Below are 6,480 nucleotides of genomic sequence, written 5' to 3'. Positions count from 1 at the left end.
AAACAGTAGAATAGAGGAAATAATATATATATATATATATATATAATATGATTACAAAAAAAAATTTTAATAGAATAATTAGAATGAGGCTAAACTACTGGACAGACCATCAGAATACAGTACTTACAGACATACTCAAAACAACACTATACAAACAAAGACTAATATAAAATTAAACAAAATATAATTTAAATGAATACCTCATAATATAATAAGATTTATACAAAAAAACTATTTAACACCACTGGTTAAACACTTGTTGACTTTTAATTATTCTTTTTCTCATTTCATATATGGCCACGAAAATAAATCTTTTGACATCATCCTTACCTAGTTTAAGATGTCACAAAAACTCATTTAAATAATTGTGCCGTATATAGAAGAATTCATAAGATAAAGAAGAATCAGAACAAAATAAAAAAAAATAAAAAAGAGAGATTGTGGGAGTAAAGAATTGAATAGAAGTTACGCGTGAGTTTTTTAATTGTTAGTGAAATATGTTAATGAAATAAGATAACTATAAAATATTTTTGAATTATGTTAGTAGGGTTAAAATAGAAAATAGAAAATTAGACACCAAACTCCCATGTATTGACATTATATATTGTTATAGATAACTGCTGGATTTGCATCCCCAATTAGAACCTTATGTATATCATCAAAGCAAAAAAAGCATTTTTGCTTATGACATACTCCTAAATTGTACTATGAGCTATCAAAAACTCTTCATAGAAGCATACAGTTATTTTCATAAAGTTAAATGCGATATCAAACCAACCAGACTTTACCACAAAATTTTGAGAATTGAAACAATAAAAAATCAAAACCATGGTAGCCATCATAGAATTTTGAGAATTGAGACAAAATCAAAGAGGGTTATATATTGAGAGAACAATAAAAGATGAATATAATTTGATACAATAGATTTTTATATACCAATAAAACTATAATTAATCAGCCAATTACAACTCAGTTACTAATTTCTGTTAACAATTTCTAACAAACCCCACAAAGGAAGAATTTGATTTGAGAAGACTAATACAGTTTCTTCCTCAACAAATTATCAAATGCCAAAAACTAATACATTTCAACTACTCAAAGCAGAATTTGACCAATATTAAGCTTCACCAATTGGCAGAAGCAAACATTAAAAGCTACCAGAGCTATTTCAAAAAATTTGAACCAAATGCTTAACCACCTTAAAACAAAGTAAAAAGAGAAGCTACGTTGTACTTAATCAACAGTTATAGAAGCTATACCAAAAATATGAAAATTTGAAATGAAACATGGAATTATGGTTGAAACTTCACACTTCTGAAAGAGCAATCAAATCCTTGGGAACAAAACGATAAACAATAACACCAACCCTAGCACCATCGGAGAGAGCACAAATGTGCAAAATGCCAACGACGAAGAGCTTCTTCGCTTTCTTGAAGAACGCCGAATCCTTCTTCCACCTCCTCATGTGAGCCATCATGAACACCGTCTCCTTCTATGTAGGTGAGTCTATTGCGACGCTGTATTGAGGTGAGTTCGCTATTATTCACACTAAGTCACGCTCCTTCGCAAATCCTAAACCTAAAACGGCACGAAGAAGTGAGAGGGTGAGATTGGGAGGGGCGTAGAATGTGTTAGGATAAATGGGGGAGTGGAGAAGGAAGGGGATGGGGCAAGGAGAGGAGGAACAGCGTAGGTGGTGGTGGAAGAGGGAGTCAGGGGGCAGGAGGTGGTTAGGGTTAAAGGGGCATGTGATGAGGTTGGGAGAGGGAGGAATAACTTGGAGAGCAGTGTTGGAGAGGAAGAGGAGGCTGTTGAGGGATGTGAAGGTGGCAGGGAGATGGTTAGAGGTTGAGGAAGGAGTTAGAGGTGGCTGAGGACAGGGACCCACTGATGCGTGAGCATATTTTCTATCTTTTCCTAGTGAATTTGCATCTAATTTGTCGAGTTTAATAAAGAATTAATTATCTTTTAGCCAATATGGATGCTACTTTGAGTCTTTCGCAATTTTGTTTATTTTAGGTAGCATTCGACTGGATTTGATGGAGTTTCTGCAGCACAAAAATCAAAGGAGATGGCAGACGCATATGCGTGATTTTTCAGATCTGCTTAGCAACGCATGCGCGTGACCGACGTGTCTGCGTGACTTGTGAAAAAGACCATCGACGCGTACGCGTGACATGCGCCACGTGCAGAAAACGCCGGGGGTGATTTTTGGGCCCCATTTTAGCACCCAAGTTAGGCGCGGATTCAGTGAAGCCAAGTGGTCCCCACGTTACAAGACGCAGAGTAGTTAGTTAATTCTGATTTAAATTCAAATTTGAATTTGAAAATAGGAAAAGATATTATCTTAATTTTAGATATTAGATTTTAAATTAATTAGGAGAATCAATAACACTATCTGAATTCTGAGTTCCTATGGATTCCAATCATTCTGAACTTCAAAGGATAACGTGAAATGCCAAAACTATTCAGGATTGCAGTTGTAAATCCCACTATAAGAAGAGACACGAGCTTAATCGAACTCTCATTCTCATGCAAATTCACATCCTAAGCTTATATCAGTTTTGGTTGCTTGAGGACAAGCAACAGTTTAAGTTTGGTGTTGTGATGCGTGAGCATCTTTCCTATCTTTTCCCAGTGAATTTGCATCTAATTTGTTGAGTTTAATAAAGAATTAATTATCTTTTAGCCAATATGGATGCTACTTTGAGTCTTTCGCAATTTTGTTTATTTTAGGTAGCATTCGACTGGATTTGATGGAGTTTCTGCAGCACAAAAATCAAAGGAGATGGCAGCGAGGAGTGACGCGCACGCGTGCCTGACGCGTGCGTGTGATTTGGAGGTATCCATGGCAACGCGTACGTGTGATTTTTCAGATCTGCTCAGCGATGCGTGCGCGTGACCGACGCGTCCGCGTGACTTGCGAAAAAGGCCATCGACGCGTACGCATGACTGACACGTACACGTGACATGCGCCACGTGCAGAAAACACAGAAAATGCTGGGGTGATTTCTGGGCCCCATTTTAGCACCCATGTTAAGCGCGGATCCAGTGAAGCCAAGTGGTCCCCACGTTATAAGACGCGGAGTAGTTAGTTAATTCTGATTTAAATTTAAATTTGAATTTGAAAATAAGAAAATATATTATGTTAATTTTAGATATTAGATTTTAAATTAATTAGGATTATTTATAAAAAGGAGAGACTTCTCTTCTATAAGGAGGTTCCATAAGGGGGGATTCCATTAGTGAATTCTATAAAATTTTACATTCCACATTCCATGAGCAACTAATCTTCCATTGTTAAGGTTAGGAGCTCTGTCTATTTGTATGGATTTATTCATTTGATCTTTCTAATTTAATTCATGTTTTGATTTATATTTCAATAATTGTTTTCGTTCTTTATTTTATGAATTTGAGTGGAACAGAAGTATGACCCTCTTTCTATTTAAGTTCTTGTAAAACTTGGAAAAGCTCTTTATTTGAACAACAGCTTGAAAACATATTATCCTGAATTTCTAATTGTTTGTATTTAATGGGATACGTGACATATAATTCCCTTATTTTTTGATAATTAGGATTCTTGTGGCATATAAACTGGAATTTGATTATCACCTTCTAATTAGAATTAATTGACCAAGGAATTGGCAATTAATAAATTTTAGAGGAGACTATGAAGGTCTAAGAAATTAGGGTCTAGTTACATCTAGTTTGCCATGAATTAAATCTTGCATGATTAAAATAGTTAGTAAGGAAAATCAATCCGAAAAAATAGATAACTCTAAAACCTTAACTGTTTTCTCAATATTTTATTCCCAACTTATTTATTTTTTCTTTTGATATTCTGAGTTCGAACTTAAACTTTTTGAATATCTCAAAACCCTTTTCTACTTGTCTAACTAAGCCAATCACTTAACCATTATTGCTTAGTCCATCAATCCTGGTGGAATCGCCCCTTACTCACGTAAGGTATTACTTGGTACGACCCGGTGCACTTGCCGGTTAGTTTGTGGGTTATAAAATACCGCACCACCCACTTCACCTACTTCACCTTTTTTGTGCATTCAAAGGATTATGACTCATAAATTTAAAAGATTTTTGTCTGGGTGAAACGGCGTCATTTTGGTGTGGGAAGATTAATATGTCATGTTTTAAAAAGTTTCATGTTTTGGTGTGAAAGGACTAATATGTCCTATTTTAAAAAGTTACATGCCACATGTGCTCCCGTAACGGCTAGGTCAGCGCCACGAGAGCCATGTCAGACTCTTCCGTCAGATTCAACGGAGTCACTTCAATGGGGATAAATTTGTCCACATTTTGAAAGGGACAGGGATATAAATATATGTTCCAATCTTTGGGGACTAAAATGTTCGCAAAAAAATGTCATAGACTTATTTGTCCTTTTCTCTTTTTTTTTTTTTTTAGTTGAAGGTCTTGTTGTCTTTTGAGGTAATTTTTAAAGACCGTTTAGAATTTTTTCTCAAAAATATATCTATCTAATTCATATTCTAAAATCACTAGTTAAAAATATAAAAATTAAACAATTAAATTCTTGTTTGTTTAATATATTAGAAATAAGTAATGCTATAATTTTTATGTCTAATCAAATTAAGCAATAAAATTTGAAAATAATATTATTTATCATTGATTTTTGTTGATGTTAGACCAACATAATTATACTTAAACAAAAAAATTTTAAATGTATAGTATTCATTAAAAAAATATTTACAATATAAAAGTTTTCCGTTTTAAATTTTGTATTTGTACATATAGAGCATTAATTAACAAATAATGGCTAATTTTTATTATAGAATAAATAACATATTTAAATAAATTAAAGTTTAAAATTATCCAAATACAATAAATGAAAATTAGTTACTATTGAACTATATGTATCAAGTCTATATAAATTGCTAAAGGCCAAAGACAATTTAAAAAAAAAATGAAAACTCAGGTGAAGTTGATACCTGAAAATTGTTAGATAATTTAACTGATTTGATTAAATTTTCGTCTAATAACTCTCAGATATCAACTTCACCTGAAGTCGGCACCTGAATTTTCAAAAAAAAAAACTATATATACCGCTATACCCGATCACAATTTACATTAAAAGACAAAATTCATACACCACTACGACTAAATACAAATTACCAAGAGAAAAACCATGGGTAATTTTGCATTTGAATATAAGTTAAGAGAAAAAAATACCATAAAGTGCTACAACCAAATGTAATCAATTTTCATTTATTACATTTGAATAATTTTAAATTTTAATTTATTTAAATATGTGATTTATCTTTTTTTATATATATAGGGCTTGTTTTCTAAACTAAAAATATTGATTTTTTTTTAAATTTAACTAGAATATAAAAATGAATTAAAAAAATAAATTCACTTGAATTATGGCTAATTTTTTTTGTTATAGAAGTAGAAGTGGTGATATACTTTAACATTGTAATTTTTTGTGTTTTTTAAATTTGTGAAAATATACAAATCGGATTGTCCGATTTGTGTACTTCAAATTTTTTTAATTTTTTAACACAAATCGGACGGTTTGAGTACAGAAATCGGACGGTCCAATTTGTACTCTATACATTAAATTATCCCACATTTTAAAAAAATACCACAGGTGATCACAATTTAAAAGAACACCATTGTTATTCCAATATTAAAAATAAAAAAAGTGTCGAACGATTTCTATCTTTTTAAAAAATAAAAATAAAAAAGACCGATATCGTAGAGGCATTTTCGACATCCTTCCTTTTTTATTTTATTTTTTTGGTGACTTTCCTTTTTTATTTTATTTAATTTTAAACCAAAACGGAGGAATTTGTCCACATTTTTTTTGTAAAAAAAAAAACATTGCGCAATTTGAGTTTGTTAATTAAAATAATTAAAAAAATTATCGGGAGCGATTTGACAAATTCTACATTTCACTACAGACTCGTAAACCATGAAAATGCATTATTTTCCGGTTAAACAACAGATTTGCTAGCACAATAAAAACAATTTTCTTCACAAATAATAAAGTGGACATAAAAAAATAACAAAAAACAGTAGAGTAGGGGTAGTAGTAATTAATAGAAGAAGATTGAGCATTCATTAACCATTTGACCAGGATGTAGTGTGACATACAAGGTAGTTTCGGACCATAGAATCGTTAGTAGTTAGATGTGTCTGTTTAGTTTTTAAGTCTTGTCATGTCCATAACTTAACTAACTAACATTATTCATGATGCTAGTGCCTATTCTTGTGGTTTCAATTCAATTCTCAAACGACTAGTCCCTTTCCATGTGAATATCATTATTCTAATTTAAGGGACAATAAGTTATAATCATTTACTATTTTAATATTATTCAGTAAATTAAATGTGAGTAAAATTATAAAATATGAGAATTTTGAAGTATGTTAATTAGTTTGAAAAAACACTAGTGAAAAACAAATTAGGGTAGAAATTTTAAATGATCCACAATTATTGGTTGG

This window comes from Arachis duranensis, chromosome 9 (genome assembly GCF_000817695.3).
Source record: "Arachis duranensis cultivar V14167 chromosome 9, aradu.V14167.gnm2.J7QH, whole genome shotgun sequence".
Taxonomy (NCBI): Eukaryota; Viridiplantae; Streptophyta; class Magnoliopsida; order Fabales; family Fabaceae; genus Arachis; species Arachis duranensis.
Note: the sequence above shows the minus strand (reverse complement) of the source record.